The following is a 20313-nucleotide window of genomic DNA, read 5'->3' as shown; positions in this document are numbered from 1 at the left end:
AGAATAGACTGGAAATGAGTGGAAATTAAGGTTATTGAGGTTAATAATAGCATAGGAGCAGAGAAACCAACAAATTCTGTGATTTTAGCTGTTTTTATGCTTTTTAAAAAAAAAATACAGATCCAAAACACAAAACCCAGAACCCAAAACACGGAAGGGTGGTTTTGGCAAAACCAATCCAGATCCAAAACACGAAGAAAGATCCAGATCCAAAACCAAAACACAAAACACGAAAAGTGGCCGGTGCACACCCCTAATATATATATATTTTTATATATATAGATAGATAGATAGATAGATAGATAGATAGATAGATATTCACACATACATACACATTGGCGGTGCCCTCACAACAAAAGCAAAACATGTAGTAGAGTAAGGTGCGGCATTCGGTGCAATAGCAGGCATTGACAATCAGATGTAATCAACGTTTCAGTGTTAGCAGGGCCGGATTAACAATGGGGCGGGTGGAGCTTCTGCTCCAGGCCGCCAATCAAAATAGGCCCACAGCATGCAGCTACACTACTGTAGACAGGATTTTTTTTTCCTGTTACAGCAGCCTGACAGTAGCCTCCTGAGGCCCCGCCCCCCACCGCAAGCCGCGACCATCCCACCCCACGGCCGTGGGGGATCAAACACCAGCATCTGCTTTTAATACACACACAGATTAATAGGCGCAGTAGAAGGCTTCTGTAGTCCTCCCTGCGCCACTTACGCACTGTGTCTCGCCACCTCCGCCATGCCGAGTGACGTCATAACGCATGACATCACTTAGATACCCACTCTTTGCCAGTCCGCGCCGAGAAGAAGCAGTTGCCCTTCTCCAAAGAAACAACTCAGACTGAGCTCCATGAAGGCCTGGGTAAGTAATTGATCCACCAGAAAGTTGTCAGGGAGGCTCAGTGCTGCGAGGCTGCTGCTGATCAGCAAAATGTGGCTGGCTGATCACATATGTTAATTGAAAATAAATATGCATGTGTATATTCATAGATGTGTGAGTGTATATGTGAATATATGTATACAGTATATGAATATATATTATATATATATATATATACTGTGTGTGTGTGTGTGTGTGTGTGTGTGTGTAATGCTCTGATCAGTCGGTATGTCACAGACCACTCTCCGGCAACTTTCAGTGTTGGATACTGGCAAGGACTCCTAAATGCCGCTGGTTGGAGTAGCATAGAAGGCATGTAAGCAGTGTGGGGAGAAAAGCCTAGGGGGAACCCAACCACTCAGGGAGCACTAAACTCGCCCCCAGAGTGACAAATACAGGACACGTCCCTCACCTGCGGTCAAAGGTAGACGGGTAGCTTTGCCCTCCATGTTGCTAGCCACACCCAGTGGCACAGACCACACCCTCTCATCAGTAGGTACCCACCCACTGTGCTAGTCCCACCTCCTGTGGCAGCACTCAGTAGGCCCTTCAAAATTTCAGCTCCAGGCCCAGGTGGACCTTAATCTGGCACTGTATATAACAACTGAGACATAAAGCACCATATATAGCAACTGAGACATAAAGCACCACATATAGCAACTGAGACATATAGCACCATATATAGGAACTGAGACATATAGGGCCTGATTCAGACCCGCTCGCAAGCGGGTTGATGGTGGGGCATTTGCGCACGCGCAGCTCGCTACAAACGGGGCAGCTGTCGGTGTTGAGCTATAGTTCGCCCCATTTTGTAGGCGGGTGGGGGGGTGGCTGGACAAACGGAGGCGTTCCTGAAGGAACGCCTGCCGTTTGTGGGCGACCCTACTGACATCACAAGTGATTTCAGTAGTGAGCTTCCGGCTCTATTAGAGCCGGAAGCTCACTGGGGTTTGCGGCAGATGAGACCCTACCACAAGGGTCTCGTCGCAAGCCCGATGGTCACGATGGTCGGGACCATCGCGACCATCACCTGGCCGCTCGCTAAAGCTGTGGGTGGTCACCCACAGCTTAGCGAGCGGCCAGGAGGCTGGGTTATTTAAAACAAAGCGGCTGCCCTGATTCAGAGCGAGCGGCTCTGAATCAAGTCCATAGCACCATATATAGGAACTGAGGTATATAGCACCATCTGTCTGTCACTTGCACTTTGGCTCCTGGGACCGTATGGCTCTACAATCCTATTCGTCACCTACCTGCTATCAGCGACCAGATATACATTGTCATTCTTCTATTGCTTTTGGACTCATGCATGCATGTGACACATAAGCACAAGCGTCTGTCACAACTAAGACCGATATTCAATTAGACGCGGTAAATTACCGACGCTAAATCTAATCAGCCCCGATGCCGGCACTTATCAGGGATTTTGTTTCTCTTGCCTAAGGCAGGCGAAGCCAAATCCGTGATGATAAGCCATTTTTTCTCCCGATCACAACAGTGAAAATATGTGTTTTCGTAAGAAAAACAGAAAATTTTCGGACTGAAAAAACAGGGTTTATTTGGATACCACAAAAAAAACATCGTCGAAAAAGACCCGTTTTTTGCGTCCGAAAATTTTTCCGCAGTGAATTGGAAACCAGCCTAAGGCTTTTCTAACAGTTTTATGGGGAGATGCATTTATATAATCTGCATCACTTTGGCCACGCTAGATGCACCTGAAACGTGGAATGTGAGCGTTGGGCTACAGGAGCATTTGTGGCAGACATTTCTGCTACTATCCAGCATTGTTTTCAAGTGTGTCCTACTACCTTGGGGTTATCCAAAAAATCGGGAGCCTCCCACGAAAACCGGGAGGGTAGGCATGTATGATACACACACTAGGGTTACTTTTTTTGTCAGAAGCCAATTAATCAGTGTGTTTTCGGAAAAACATGAGAAGAACACAAAAACTACACACAGAGGGCCTGATTTAGAGCTGCATGCAGTCGCAATGTTGCACGTCAATGTTTTATGTCTGCATATGTGTCCAAGTCATACATGCCTACCCTCCCGGTTTTCGCGGGAGTCTCCCGATTTTTCGGGTAACCCCCCCGCACCCCCGGAAGGGTAGGCATTTCTCCCGCATTCTGCCCACTTCCTAGTGAAGTGGGCAGAATGAGAATACCCACGGCGATCGCGGGTCTCCGTGAAGGGGACGGGGCTTAAGACGTGATTCTGCATGAATCACAGCATTTGGCCCCGCCTTCTATGTAAATTGTACCCAATCGCGGCAATTTAACCGCGGGGGGCGGGGCTTAATGACGCAAAATGGCAAGCCCCGCCCCCGTCAGCCCCCTGCTGCTTCTCTTACCCGGGCTTCTCCCGGGAAGAGAGTATTAAAGGTAGGCAACTATGGTCCAAGTTGCACATTGTATATGTCCCGATTTTTCAACACTTTTCTCTGAAACACGTCACAACTGCCCATAGTAGATTCTGACCTGTAACATACAAATTAAAGGGAAGATATGGCAAGCCTAAATATATATATATATATACACACATTCTCCCGATGACTCTGCGCATGTGCAGTATGCTGTCCCCGGGAAAAGGGTGCAATGGTGCAGGAGACCCGCGCATGGGCAGTAGATTCTGGCACTTAACCAGAATCTACTGCTGTACCATCTGCCGCAGCACCGCACGAGAGAGGAGGGGGCACGCATTGAGTCTGCACATGGGCCCTCTCCTCTCTTAAAACGCCCCTGGTGGCGACTCATTGCCCAGAGCACCACGCCTGAAGGGACACTGCCCTGTGCCCTGCCTGAACATTATTTTAGAGACGCTCACCACCAGTGCCGGATCGAGGCATGTTTTGTCAGTGTTTCCGCACAAGTACGCCAGAACCACAACCTGGCTGGCTTCGGAAAAACCCGCCCTCCATACTTATTCTGGCGTTATTGGTATACTCTAATGGGGACCGAGCAGGGAAGGGAAGGGGCAATAGAGCAACACAGGACGGTGCTGGGTGCTTAGAAACCTAGCGCCGTCCCTGACAGTGTATGTGATCTTGCCCACGACAACCTCGAGTGACCACAAAACAGGAGGACAAATTTATTAGGGATGTGCGCCGGACCATTTTTGCCGGATTTGGATTTGGTTCTAATTCGTCGTCCGGCTTTGGATTTGGATTTGCCAAACTGCGGTGACTGGCTTTGGATTTGGATTTGGATTTGGATTTTTTTACAAAAATTGACAAAAAAAGCTAAAATCACATAAATTGGTCTTTTTTTTCTTCCTAGAGTATTATTAACCTCAATAACATTAATTTCCAGTCAATTTAGACCATATCACAGCTTATAATATTGTTTTCAACATTATTGGCCAAAGGTTGCAGTGAGCTGACTGGTTACTATTACTAAGCGACAAAGCAGCGGCACAACGACACAGACACCACAGTATAAAGCACATCTATGACACATTGCCACACAGCAGTGGCAGAAATGAAAAGTAGTGCACCCACCCAGTGGGGTACGGCCAGCAGAATCACAGTACTTGTTTACATAGTGGGATACGGCCCAAGGAGTCACAGTGCACAATCTTATTCACATTACACCACACATAGGGCCTGATTCACATTACACCATAAAGTAGTGTCTCTTATTTATGTTACGACACACAGTAGTGCCCCTTTTACACAATGCCCACAGTAGTGACCCTTTTACACAATGCCCACAGTAGTGCCCCTTTTACACAATGCCCACAGTAGCGGTGTCCCTTACACAATGCCCCCAGCAGTGGTGCCCCCTATGCAGTCCCCTTAGTAGTAGGGTCCACTATGCAGTGCCCCCAGTATAATGCCCCCCAGTAGTATGCCCCCCATTAGCAGGCCCCCCCAGTAGTATGCCCCCCATTAGCATGCCATGCAGTAGTATGCCCACCCAGTAGTATGCCCCCCATTAGCATGCCACCCAGTAGTATGCCCCCCAGTAGTATGGCCCCCCCAGTAGTAGGCTGCCCCAGTAGCAGACCCCCCAGTAGTAGGCTGCCCCAGTAGTAGCCCCCCCTGTAGTATGGGCCCCCCCTGTAGTATGGGCCCCCCCTGTAGTAGGCTGCCCCAGTAGCAGGCCCCCCCCAGTAGTAGTAAGCCCCCCCAGTAGTATGCCCCCCCAGTAGTATGGCCCCCCAGTAGCAGGCCCCACAGTAGTATAGCCCCCCCCAGTAGCAGGCCCCTCAGTAGTATGGCCCCCTCAGTTGTATAGCCCCACCCAGTAGCAGACCCCCCCAGTAGTGCAGACCCCCCAGTAGTATGGCCCCCCCGCACCCCCAGTAGCAGACCCCCCCAGTAGCAGACCCCCCCCCCAGTAGCGCCCCCGGCCCTTGCACAAATAAAAATGAAAAAAATAAAAACTTACCTGTATCCCCGCTCCCGCGCTGTCCGCTCTGCTGTCACACGCTGAGGAGGGAGCCGGAAGACGGAGCTCATGTGTGAGCTCCAGCCGGCTCCCTCCGTGCAGCTGGCGGCTGTGTGTTTGTGTCTGTGTAGGGCAGAGCGCTATCACAGCGCTCTGCCCTACACAATAGGAGCCCTGATGTCGGATTGTCTAGTGAGAATCCGACATCAGGCGGCCGCCGTTTGGCCCCGAACGGGGATCCGAGTCAGGCGGTGAACACCCGAACAGGGTTCGGGTGGACTCGGATCCCCAATGTTCGGAGCGGTTCGGATTCCACAGAATCCGAACCGCTCATTTCTAAAATTTATCAGCGTGTGTTCCAAATGGGACAGATTCCAAACAGCTTGTCAGATCCCAGCTGCTCTGATGGAAATGAAAAAGAAAAGCATGTCATCACGACCATCAAATGCCGCCTTGTAGCCGGTTGCTTGAATGGATGTGTTGCAGCCTGAAAACCATTGCTTAGGCCCATACATAAAAAGAAGAGGCTATTGTAGGCAACAGTGCAGGAGTTGGAAAAATCAGTGGAAAAGGCTCTTTTTACAGACTAATTGAAGTTTGAGGTGTTTGGATCCACGAGGCGCAAGTTCGTTCATCATGCGACAGGTGAGCCTATGCGTCCTGCTTGCATTCAGCCCACAGTCAAGCATGGAGTAGGTTCCATTATGGTCTGGGGATGTTTCTGAGGTGGTGCTGATAGTGACTTCGCTAAAATCAAAGAAATCATGGACTCCAAACGCTACCACAACATCCTGGCGAGCCATGCCATCCCTTCCAGCACCCACCTTATATGGAGGAGGCTTAGCGTATGCACGCAAATGGTCTGTCTTATGGGCATGTCGCTGAAAGCAGTTGCATACAGAGAACCTTCACCACTCACTTAGGAGGCTATATTTGGACCAGGGCCAGATTAATGTTTGAGGGGGCCTTGGGGCAACAACTTTGTGGGGGCCCCTATCAATATAATTGTATATATTTATATATACACATACACCACACACATATATTTATATACTTACACACACATACATACATTCACACAGAAAAACACATATACTGTAAACCACACATGCAGGTATCACACATATTGTACATTACACACAAACATACATACATACATACAGTCACAAACAAGTCACACACACACACACACTCACCTTGCACCATCTGCACTGCATGTTGTGGATGGGAAGGGGACCTGGCACCATGTTATTACGCTCCGCCCCTCTCGTGGGTCAATCAGAAAGGGGCGGAGCCAAATGACAATTATAATGGAAATGCCTCATACTGGCTCCGCCTCCAGCCTATTGACCAGCAAATCGCTGCATTTTGCCGCGAGGTGGGCGGGGCTTAATAACGGTGCCTGCTCTTGTGCAGCTGCTGATGCTACTGTGTGGTGGCCCTTTAGGTGTGGAGGCCCGGGATGACCGCCCCTGTCGCTCCCGCTATAATCCGGCCATGACTTGGACGGAGAAAGTGGACCTGCCATAGGGCTGGTGCAAGATTCGATGGTGCATCCACAGACTCACCAATTGGTATTTAAGCCTCTGCAGATGCTGACAGTGTGCACCTCAGTCTTTACCATTTGGATTCATGGATGTATACCAGGGAAAGGCTTTGTGGTTGAATATGCAAAGTCGCCGATGGGCAACCGCCAATAGATGAAGACACGAAATATAATATTGTCACGGCACTATCATAATGGTAATGGTAAATCATTCCTACAGCAAACAGTTCTAATTAGCAGAGAGAAAAAAACACTTCTTGTCTAACGTCCAATTCAAAATATGACTCAGATTTTGAGTTTCATTTTCTCCTCAAACTAAGAAAAGGGCCTGATTCAGACCTGGTTGCTAGCAAGCATACGCTCGTTGCAGGTGATGTTTGCAAATGTGCTCATGCGTAAACATCGCAGTGCGCGAACTACTCCGAGCGATGGGAAGCGCTCGCTCGCCCAGCAAAGACAGCCCAGTGGAATGAGTGATAGGAGAGGCCGTTTGTGGGTGGTAACAGGGTCAGGCCAGTAGTAACGGGGGATTGGAGGTGCGAACGCAGGCGTGCCAGAGTGTTTCAATGCCGTTTCAGAGGCGTGCATAATTAATAGGCAGCGTCAGAGTACACGTCACCTGGCTGGTTTTTACACTGAACTGCTCGCAGTGCTTGCTGTAGAGTAAAGGCAACCACAAGTGCTGCGAATTTTACCGATAGTACCTGATGTACCAATGGTTGCATACACTTCCTGGAGATGACGTGCGCAAGTGGGAGTCTTAAGACAGGCTGATGGGCGTCTGCATACACAAAGTGATCGCACGCCAAGACATAGTGGGTGCACTTATGCCTTGCCGTGCGATCGCCTGCCTTGCTGGGTGTGTTCCGAATTTGCATATGCTGGGAGCGAGCTTACGCATCTAGCGACCAGGTCTGAATCAGGCCCAATGTGCTATGCCTAATCAATTGTACTCTCTTCTGTAATTTTATGTATTGTGTGTTTTACTTTTTATTTATATCATGAGGCACTGCGATATAAATCAAGTGTTGCACACACACGGCTTTTGATGGTATTGACCTTCCCCTGGTTTCTATGGTAATTCGGTCTGGGAAGATGTCAATGAATTGAATTTCATACTTTGATTAATTTTGTCCTTAAGCCTCTTTACGTAGGGTAATCTTGAATATAACTTGAAAAATGAGCATGCACAGTGTTAAATGTTTTTGCATACAAATTACACCAAAGACAAATGGTAATGTTTAGCAAAGGAGAATGTAACATGTTAGGAGAATATAAAGAAAATCTGTGATAGTACCAGCTGCCACTTTAAACTTCTTTTTTTGTAGGACTGATATAGTGGAAGTCATATACTGACTGCTAGTTTCATATTTCTTTGTCTGGATGGGCATCTATCTTAGTGGATGCTTCTGCCAAATAAAAGTGCGTTGTAGCCTGCAAGAGGTGAAAAAACTCCAGAGATGCACTGCGCAAAAGTGTTAGCTCAACATCAAAATGCAAATGCTGCCATCTTGTTCCTTTAACTCAGACAGGGGAGGCAGTGCCTCACCTACCATACACTTTTTACTCCAGAGTTTTGACTATTGTCAGATTGAGCTGCATGTAAGGGCTGACCTGACGATGCAACTGACTACCAAACAGGAGCGCGCTTGGTGGTTAGTAGTGCATACACACTGGCCGATCCACCACATCGGACAACATTTCATCTACATATCTGCTAATTTGTACCCAGCTTTACTGTGAATCCCTTTTTCTGTTAGCTGGGTCACATCTATGGGACTTTCTCCAAATCGTCCAGATATGAATCTTCTACATCACCAATAGTCCACATACCTACAGTATGTGACAGACTTCTCTTACAAAAAGGGTGCAAAATGGGTAGCAGTAATGGTGGGGATCTATACAGCATAGAAATTCAAGAATGGAACAAGGAAATAGCAATTTTTAAGACTTAAGGGAAAAAGTATCAAACCTGTCTAGAACAAGTTGGGAAGTTGACCATAGCAACCAATCAGATTGTAGCTATAATTTTATAACATGTAATAAATAAATGATAGCTAGAAGTTGATTGGTTGCAATGGGTAGCTTCTCAACTATCCCTCATTAGAAGATTTGATACATTTCACAATTGGAAAGAAAATATTAGGAAAATAGCGAAGAAACATCAAACCACAAAGAAAAATTACATCAACAAAAATGACATGCTTCGATGAATAACTTCATCTGTGATAGGATGAGTAGATGTATTCGGGAAAAGTATTATGCCTAGAACCTACAGAGGGAACTCTAGACATACAGAATGTCATTGGGGTGTTATTTTAAGAAAAAAACCCAGTAGCATTTGAATGTTATCAAAAAATCATTGGGGGCACCGGCGGGAGAGGAAATCAGTGCCTGGTAGGTCTCAGCAGAACATCTATAGAAGGTATAGCAGAACATAGGCCTTAGAACCTACACTAATAACTAAAGTAAAGGAACTGGAGAGGATCATGCAAAAAATATATAGATATGAATATAACCAAGAATCCAGGCAGCTGTGAAAAGGTCGCCAGCCCAGAAGAGAACAAAACAAAAATACAAAAACACAGCGCTGCAATTCATTGGAAAAAATATATCAATATTATTTAGAATCTCACTTTTATCATGCAAAAAAATACATTTAATATACTAGAACATAACGTCACATATAACACCATTAGTAATCAACTAAAGTACTAAAAATGAACATTAACTAAATGTAAAATAGCAATTTCAGGATCAGCATAACAAGCTATATAAAATTTATATAAAACATGACTCTTCAATTTTCGGAGTAAAAAATTGCACAGCATCAGCTTACTGAAGAGACCAAGGTTCAGTCTACATAAAGCCTCACTATGAAGACAGGATAAAAGTTTGTCAATACAAAATAATGATATCCAGTGACTTTATAATATATATTTTTAATGTTTTTAATGTGTTTGTCATTCATCTGTTTGGCCAATGGAGTAAGACGTGTTGAACAATAAACTTGAGCACGTAGAGCATACAGCTACTTACTATTATTTTTTTATTACCAGTCATCTATATATAGTGCACACATATTCCGCAGCACCTTTCTATAATTTATCTTAGCACATACCCTCTATAGAACCTTTATTGCAACATGCAGATCAGGTTTATTGGAGAAACTGGAGCTTTCGCTGCCATAGCCCTCAATATGCTTTTAATGTATACCTTGGATATAGTTTGACTATACTTAGTAGCTGCTGCCATTGATAACTTGGACTCATCTCCTTGGACTTAATTTATGAATGGTACATTTTAGTTCTGGAACATCTGTATGTTGTAAATTATTTTCGCAGTCATATCTACGGCTCTGTATATCAGTAAAAACAATTTTATCGTCACTACATCCATGAATTTAGCCATAGATGAGTTTATCTTTGAATATCCAAATTGCCAATGATTTTTTCCAAGTTCATAAATGTTTCTCCCCACAAAGCACCTGAATAAATTTGGGCAATTCTTTTGGGAAACCAGCAGTAACTTAGAAATTGAATGAGTGAGTTGAAATTCCATCAAATTAATTTAATTAAATTCCTTATCTCTTGCAATGGGTGTTAATGTATATTACAGTAACATGTAGAGTGTTCCGTAGATTTTTTAAACCACTTTTTAGAAAGTGGAACTATCATTTAGTTTCCCCTTGGTGAAGCATAGAACTGGATATCGGAGGGGAGGGTTTCCCCTAATGAAATTGGGCCCCTATGAAAGATTACCCCATTTGAAGAGTTAGGGGAGGTGCTGATCTCGCTTTCCATCACTTAAGTCTCCTTTCAGACAACAAATAGTTACTGTGCTGTGGAGACATTCAAATGTAATTATGTCAGTGGACTGGAGCAGCAGAATACCAAGACACAGGCCAGACCATCAGCAAGCTCTGCCATTTGGGTCTTCGTTTGTGGAGGCCCATTTTCAACAAGGGCCAGAGAGGAGTGTTGAAAATGGGCCTCCACAAACGAAGACCCAAATGGCAGAGCTTGCCATTCAGGTAAGAGGTCGGGATATTAAGTTGAAAAACCACTCTTTAAAGTGGAATTGTCTTTTTAGATAAATTGTGCCAAAACTTGAAAGGCATTTTGTGAAGTCTACTGCTGTAATATAAAGTATACAGTCTGACGCTCAGTTTTATTAACTGATTCCTGAAATTATTCACCTGTCCATTGCTCTTCCTTATAGTCTTCCTTAATTCCTTGTAAATTATGATATTTCCTGAGATTACACACACACAGGAATCCTGCCTCTCAGCCAATGGGTATAACTTTCTGAGACGATGGGACCCACTAGGGCTGTTGGATGATAATAATTGTTTATCAACATACCGGTCATGCCAATCAATATAATAGGACAGGACATGTTGATATTGCAGTTGTGAACAGCTAAAACCATTAAATAAATGATAAACCCAGGATACAAAATATATCTATCATAATTTGCTCTCAATATTTTTTTTATTTTATTTTTATGTTCTTGTTTTCTTTTCTTTCCTTGTTACAGTATTTATTATGGTTTATCATTTTATGTCTTTGTCTTTTTGTCTTCTGATTTCCCCTGTATGTCCTCATTTTAACACCAATTCTTATGTTTAAGGAAATGAACCCAACATTAATTGTATAACTGCAAATACTTTTCTGTATTTATTTCTTTTGTTTTACTCACCCTTAGTAGATATTTAAATTTGTTACTTGTTTTTGTTTGAGATATAAAATAATGACTTCCTCCCCATATTCTTTGCCGGGCAGGGGTATAGTAATACCTGCATCCACTAACTGGATTCTGTGAACACTCCCAGCAAAAGTTCTTACCATGGGGCAGATGTATTATATTACTCGCATTTCTCATGTGAAAATGATCACGCTTTGTTGTGGCGATAATAAAGGACTTTTCACCCGAATGCAACAAAGTGAAATTCAAATTTGAAAAGTTTATTTTGTGGAGATAAGTAAAAAAAAGTCGAAAAATGGCTTTCATAATAAGACCACCAAACACATCTATATGTAATAAACATTATTTTTAAAATTATTTCAAAGCTATTATATTGTAAAATAAATTATGGACATGGATACCGAATTATTTTACAGCACCAGCTGGGGAGAATAATAAACAAACAGTGTGAAAATGGGCTGGTTTATGTGTCAAACTTAATTTTTAAACGGTTATTTGGGAAAAATATTATACATTATTTTATTGATGCATCTGGATATGACAAATAATAAAATTATAGAGTGATCATGTTAAAATGGGTAGTGAAGTAACTCATATTTGCCTACTCTCCCAGGAGTCACGGGAGGCTCCCGATTTTACGGGTAACCTCCCCACACCTCTGAAAAATTAGGCAGATCTCCGGCATTATGCCCACTTTCTAGTGAAGTGGGCAGGATGGGGAGATTTTCCAAGAATTTTGCGGGTCCGTAGGGAGCGGGTGGGGCTAAATAAAGCAAATTGTGTCATTTAGCCCTGCGGACACGCGGATTGCAGGCTTTTCCGGTAAAGGGGGTGGGGTCTAATGACGGCTATAGTCTGGCCCCACCCCCGAGAGCAGCAGCTCCTCTCCGGCTGCTCCCAGAAAGGATTCCAGAGAAGTTGCTAAGTATGAAGTAACTAGTGGGTCAGGGGTAGGCAGCCTGTAGCACTCCTGCTACTGTGGAACTACACATCCCAGTTTATCCTGCCACAGTTTTAGCATTCCCTAACAGCAAACTGTGACAGGGCATGCTGGGATGTGTAATTCCACAGCAGCTGGAGTGGCACAGGTTTCCTACCCCTGTAGTGGGTAGTGACATAACTAGTGAATACAGTGTTAAGTCACGTATAGCTAAAATATAAGTAGATGGGTGTATTCAGGGGCGTAGAGAGCCCTGCCGGGCACAGGTGAACAGGAGGCATGAGCTAATTGCGGGTGGCGTGGCCACGTCCCCTTGAGCAAAAAACCCCACAAAAAACATACTTGCACGGAGTGGAGGGGGGCGCTGTGAGCTCCTCAGCCCGGCACAAAGCCAGGGGGGGCACGATCAGTGTGATCGCTCCCCTCCCACAGGCATAGGAGACTGCTGTGGCTGCTACTCAGCAGTCACATGCTGTGTGCTGGGCTACTTTGAGGGAGGGAGAGAGGGAGGGGGGGCGATGACGGACCCGGGCCCGGGCAAATAGTACCCGCTCCCCCCCCTCTCGGCGCTCCTGGGTGTATTGGTAGGTGTTTTTATATCAGATGTCTAGACAAGTAGAGAAAATCTATTAAACCTTCTGTTGCAATCAGGATATGCTCCTGTGCTGGGAGAGAAAGTGCAATACTTTAATAAAAATAAGTGCAATAAAAAAAAAGAGATTCGGGGGAGAGATGAGAAAAGATTCCTTTCCCCCATGCATTTCCATTAAATTCTACCTAACTCGCCACCAAAAGATGGCTAAAACCAAAGCAATCAAATTCAAAAATGAAAATCCTTTTCTGTGCTTGATACATTTGAAAAAAATAGCACTTTTTGAAGGAAAAAAACAAACTTGATGTTTAACTATATTTTACAGTTTGAAAAAGTTTTGTGGCAGATATCTAATGCATTTACATATAGTGAAAAATAAATTACCATGAAAACCATGTGCACCATGCCATATTCGCAAAATATTTACAAAAATAGTCTTGATACATCTGCCCTATATGAGAGTGTAACCCCCTTTTTACCACTAAAAGGACACTAGGTTACTAACTCTAAGGTTTTCAAATCTCATCTAGAGAGTACCCACCCTCAACTTCCCGTTAAGTGGTATACTTATCACAGTGGTTCTCAAACTCGGTCCTCAGGGCTCCACACAGGTCACATTTTGCAGGTCACCCAGCAGGTGCACAGGTGTATTCATTACTCACTGAAATATTTTAAAAGATCCACAGATGGAGCTAATTATTTCACCTGTAATTCTGTGAGGATACTTGAAAAACATCCACTTGGGGTCCTGAGGACTGAGTTTGAGAACCTGTGAACTATCTGAAACATTGCTTCCACCCAAGTATAGGTAGTAGCTTTGGGCCTACTTGGGAAACCCATATTGGGTATTAGTTTATATACTGGTGTTGGATATCCCACCAATGACCCTTGTTCACCTTTTTGTGTTATTCTTATTCCCCATAATTACAGGTGGTTTAGTCTGCTGATATATTAACACTATATTAATAAGCCACCACAACATGTCATAGTTATAAATCCTTGTTTTTATGGAGTTGGAGGATAAATATTAAGAATATTCCTTTCCATGAACATGACATTACTTCGCCTGCTATTTTTAATAGATAATACATATTCTAACATAACATAGTACATAACGTAATATACCAGGTCATTACATAAAACAACATGCCAGTAAAAGTTAAATTTTCACCATCTCTGGAAAAGTTGTTATTCAGAGGTATGTCTGCCATAAATTCTATGTATATTTCTATCTGTTACCTTAATGGTAACTCCTATACCTAATACCGCTCTAGTCTTGCTCTAGTCCGTATGCAGTTTACCTTATATGTATACCTGTATGTATCTTCATACACATCCTTTTAACTGACATCACATTAAATGTTATTGAATACTGAAATAAAAACAATATATGTCCTTAGTTGTTAGATTTATCAATCTGGTTCTGCGAACACCATCTATAGTTCAAAGTCTGCAGAATCCTGGCTGCTGCTACATCCTTTTATTTAGTAGATGATACACAGAAATGTTTCCATAGGACAAATATAGCCCCAGGTAATGCACGTTTGTTGCTGTCAATTATTTAAGCCATATTGTGCTTTAATATTGTCTTCAAAATGTGGCCAAGTGCTTTTTCCTCCCCAGACTGCTTCCTATGCTCTTATCAGTATCCCACAGGCAATAAGGATAAGAGGCTGAGACAGCGGAACTTTAGCTGGCTGTTAATTTATGATCACCCTCCACAGTGTTTTACCGCTACTTCCCCGTCCTGCCTAAATTCTGCTTGTATGCAGTGTAAGGGGCTATCTTACTTACTACTGCTGTCACTTCCAAAGTGCAGACTTTAACCAGGCAGCCTCTGCAGGGATTAGCCCATATGACAGTCTGTATGCTTATGGCATGCTGCCGAGACCCTCCTCTGCTGCTACCTACGGCTCCACTGATGCTGCACCTCCCGCTGCTGCTACCCTTTCAGCTTACCACGAACCTCCAGCAGACTCTCTCTCCTGGTCTCCGCCCCCTCCGATGGCCAGGCAGGTCCCCTCTCCATTGACACAGCTCCACAGCTGTGCTGATTGGTGGCAGCTCTGTCTCATCCTTCCCCATCTGGCACTCAGCTGCTATGCCAACCGCTGCTACTCCGCCACCGGGGCCTCATCCTCCCCCAGTCTGCAGCGATGTTCCACCCCCGGTCAGCGGTAAACTTCCTCTGCTGATGGCTACAGATGATGCCTTCTATGCTGTCAGTATTAAGCTTCCTCTGCTGACAGCTGCTGCTAATGCCTCCTCACAGGCTCCACCCACCCTGCGTCCAGCAGCCCGCCACGACTCCGCTGCCTGGGTCACAGGGAGATGCCACCCAAGGAGGGGAACGCCAGGCTGGCCGGCAACGGCTGCCGGCCGCTCTATTTATACCCCTCACTCCCTTCGCCACACGACCCTTCCTCTGGCCGTGACCCCGTGCTTCCCGCCTGGAATGCGAGCTACTGATCCTTGCGCTGCTTCTTGAACTCTCACTCATGGCATGCTTAGCTGCCCCATGTCCACTATGGGGTTTTTATTTTCTCTTGCTATAAGCTCGTGCCACATTTACCTCAGGCAATCACAGTGAACCACATACTGTACAATGACATGCCCTACATATTACACATTCCATTAAATACACATGTTATTAAATATTTCATACATGAATTGCAATGAAATATTCTATATATTATTCATTTACTTTAATATCCTTTGGTTGTAAATATATGAATGAACACAGTATGAAATATTTATGTATAAATATAATATGATATATCTCCGTAACCCTTAACCAGGGTTACAAGTGGACATTACAATGATAGAGGAGATCTACCTATCTATCTATGTTGTAAAAGCTATGAATTCAGTTCCTCGGAAGAGGTATTTTTCAGTGAAGACTAAATCATGGATTTTAAATGAATATCTATTTTCTGGACCTAGAATTTATAAATAATTTAGAAGGCATGCCAACCCATCTGGTCCATGCAATTATTTTCTACATCAGGGTAAAAATGCATCATAGATTAATAATAATGTTAGTAACCGTATCCTAATTTGCATGTCCAACCCCTGAGGACCTAGCTCTCCCACTATACTCTGCCAGGAAATTGTAGAATAATTAAAGAAAGTAATTATAAAAGCAGCATAATAAACATTTTAATAGACAATATATTTTGCCTGCATTAAGTGCCAGAGAAGGTCCCTTGCCATCAAAAACTTTCACCTCCATTGTGGCTCAGTGGTGGGTTTCTTAGTCCATCCAAGCGACGTAATAGAATGAAGAAGTCAACATGTAAAGTAACATAAGCAGGAATATTATATTATAATGGTCCATTAAAGGTTATTGGAACATGTAAGAGGCACAAGGACTCAATGACCCTCACTGCTCCACTTGGAAAGATGCTGAAAATGCATATGAAATGCACAAGATGCAAGTGAGTCATCCTGTCTTGAGGCTCTGGCGATGCTCAAGTTGACAGACAGAAAGCATTAAGCTAATGGCAGGTGGAATGGGGGGGGAGGGAATGCTCTATCTGAAGTATTTTGGTCACGCTTGACAGAAGAAAGACCTTATCAACAATGAATATCTCAGTGTACCAGGAAATAAACAACCACAATCACTACGATTGCATGAGATTATACAGTATATTTCATGTTTCGTAAAAAAAACAACTTATTAGAATGATCTAAAAGGTAATTTAAATGAAAAGTGATATCTATATACAATTTCAGTTAGTTCGTCATTTGCAGGCACATTGAATGTTTCTTTAGATTATATCCATTACCCATAAACTGCACAGAGAAAATGTTTCTGTTCACATGAAGAGACTGGTTCAATGCTAAGTGGGAATTTGTTGATACTATCTCTAACTGTAGCATTTCTTCTGCTTTTTAGTTCTCGAAGTAATTCATTAATTGGAAAATGCAGGTTTCCATATTTAACGCTGTGAATAGCACAAGGGTAACAGGAAAGTTTGTAGAGTTTGGGCCAAGAGTTGTATTTATATTATAGATCATCTAAGTTGGTACTTAGGGCAGCAATAATCGAGAGACAGCGTGTAAATGTTTTTTGGGGGGCATTTTCTTTCTTTTTTGTTTTATGTGGTTATATCTTTTACAGTCTTCTATTTTCCCAGTACTGTTTTATCTTAGCCACACATAACAATAATACTGATGAAACAGGTACTCCCATAGGGCCTGAAGGTTCCTAGAAGATGCATTTTGCCTACATTAAATCTGAGACAGGTGTTTGGTGCACCTGCTATGTCACCGCTAGCAAGGTCACCATGATCCCAGCTTTACGATATTATACTATTCCCACCACACATATCTGCTCCATCTTTGCGTTGTTGGAGAGGTTCTGATCTTATCCAGGTGTCCCTCTTTTGACACCTGCACTTCCATCCCGAACCTCATAGGCCGTTCAGATGCATCCCCTTTCAAAATGGCCTCTTCCACCAGGTACAAAATGCTTCTCTCATGGACATCCATCTTAATTTATAATTGCAGTCACCTGTGTTAAAAAAACACCCTTCTTATCAGTGAATGAGTTAAGTACAGGTGACTGTAATCATATCAAGTAGGAAATCCATGAGTGGAGCATTTTGTACCTGGTGGATGGGGCCACGTTGGTGGGTCTGCAGCGGTTGAGGTTTGAGTTACAGTATCTCCCCAGAGAATTCATGGTATACTATTAGGATCAGGGGCGCCAAGAGGGGGAGGAAGTGGGTACAAATTACCTGGGCCCGGGCTTCCTGAGGGGCCCGGCAGAGGCCCGGGTCTGATGCCGCCCCCTCTCCCTCACAGCAGCCCAGCACACAGCTTGTGCTGAGCTGCAGTGGAAGACTGCTCGTGGCTGCTGAGCAGCAGCCACAGCAGTCACCCTATGCCTGTGGGGGGGAGCGATCACACTGATTGCGCCCCCCCTGGCTTTGCACCGGGCTGAGGGGGCTCAGAGCGCCCCCCTCGCCAGCATGCAGTGCCACTTCACAGCACTGAAATTTTTTTTTTTTTTCTGAAGGGGGAGCTGCCATGCCTCCCGCGATTAGGCCACACCCCCTGTTACCCGAGCCCACCTCGGCTCTTGGCGGGTCTGATAGGAAGTCATAAACTCTTCCAATGTCAACAATTATTCATTGGTTTGATGGATTGATCCATTATATCTTTAGGAAGTTTGATTAAACTTCCTAAAGTTATAATGGATCAATCCATGAAAAGAAAAAAACAAATAGTGCAGACACCTATTTCCAAAATGCTTCTGAGGAATAACCAATTTTGGTTTGAAACGCGTTAAGCGGTGTGGCTGCATTGACTACTGGATGTTGTTGGGGGGCTACCTATCCATTTTTGTTGGCCTAGGATTGAGGAGTATCCGGAACTCTGATTACCATCCTGTTTTCCAATTGGCCCGATTAGTATACGCTGATCCCCTACACATGCTGTATATGTTATATGCTTATTATTTTACTATGTTTGTGAGTGCATTTTTTATATATTAAATACCTTTTATTGTCATAAAGGTGTTTGTACTATTTGTTTTTTTCTTTTCATTTTATGTCATCCCTTTGATGTTGGTGCTATATGCATTGGAGTCACCATCCACTATATGGTCCATTTGAATAAGAAGAACCTTCATGGATTGATCCATTATATCTTTAGGAAGTTTAATTAATAAGGTTTACACAGACATCATGGTTCTGGACTTTTAAGGGTGATTTATCTTTCTTCTTTTTTACATGTTTTCATGAATATAGGTTTTGCGCTCTATTTGTATTATATTGTTTTCTATTTTTGCTATTATATGTGGGTAGTTGTGTGAAGCTTCCCTTTAATACAATTGCTGCATGTTTTTACCTATTTATGCGCATAAGCACAGAAATTTCTTTTAACGGGACTTAATATGAGTCAGATGTAGTCACATCTGAATGTGTGTCCATCGCTGTAACCTATGGACTAAGATATGCTAATATAGCTATCTGTCCATCTATATGCATATTACTGTGATTTCATGCCTTCTGGCTGCACCGGTCATAGTTTTATTGCGACCGTGCTTCAGCAGTCATCATTAGGATTTGGACCTGCACCTGCCCCATGCTGGGTGCAAGAGATCCATCTGAAACAGGCGCACCAATTAACTGAAGCACTGAAGTCACAGAGTACACCCACGACACTCCAACGACACTCTCAGCCGCTCTGTGCATCTTGATACTGCCCACCCAGAAACGCCTACTTCATGGTAGTCTTTGTTCACACAAGATGCCACACTGCCGCAACTACTTGCTGCCTTGGACGGATTGGGCAGAGCATTGACACATAATGTTTTTTCATTAAGATCCATGTCTAATCAGTTCGAAATCAGGAGAGGCGTTCTTTTAAACAAATGCATCTAAACTTATAATCACCACCTACGTATAGAAATTTACTTTTGTTGCTAGAAAGTTTTTTACTTTTCTCCCAGCTTACTTCCAATTATGCAGTGGCCCCCAAACTTCTAAGCAATGTGCATCTAATCATGTTACATACATCTAATAAACATATCCAAAATTCGACTATATCTTACACAAGACACTGCAGAAACTGTAATCCATGCACTCATTATTTCCTGCATTGACTATTGCAATAGTCTCCTTACTGGTCTTCTCAAAAACAGACTTTTGCCACTACAATGCATTTTGAATGCAGCTGCGAGGCTGATCTGCCTCACCAAACATTCATTGTCTGTTGATCCGCTGTCAGTCGCTCCATCGGTTGCTAGTTTTCCACAGTATTCAATATAAAAAAACTTTTACTTGCACATAAGGGTATTAACTGAACCACACCAACATACATCTCTTCACTTATCTCTAAATATCTCCCAAACCAACCTCTCCACTCTGCACAAGATCTGCGTCTCTCATCCCCACGCATTACTTGCTCCCATACACGGTTACAGGACTTTTTTTGTGCTGCACCCACCCTGTGGAATGCTCTCCCACGCACAATAAGACTTCCCGCTCATCTCCAAAACTTCATGCATTTCCTGAAGACTCACCTCTTCAGACAAGCTTATCAGATTCCAGAACCACCCACATAACCTTCATGGCTTCCCTATCTAATTACATCTCCTCTTACAGTCCACATATAACCTCACATATTTCTCTCTTTCTTTCACTTTCACATCCTAACCCACCATTCCTGTGTGATTGGATCATACAGTCTACCAAGAACCTCTGCAATCTTGCCGGACCAATATGTAATATGTAGCACCTATCCATATGTATC

This window comes from Taudactylus pleione, unplaced genomic scaffold (assembly GCF_031769625.1).
Source record: "Taudactylus pleione unplaced genomic scaffold, aTauple2 ptg001408l, whole genome shotgun sequence".
Taxonomy (NCBI): Eukaryota; Metazoa; Chordata; class Amphibia; order Anura; family Myobatrachidae; genus Taudactylus; species Taudactylus pleione.
Note: the sequence above shows the minus strand (reverse complement) of the source record.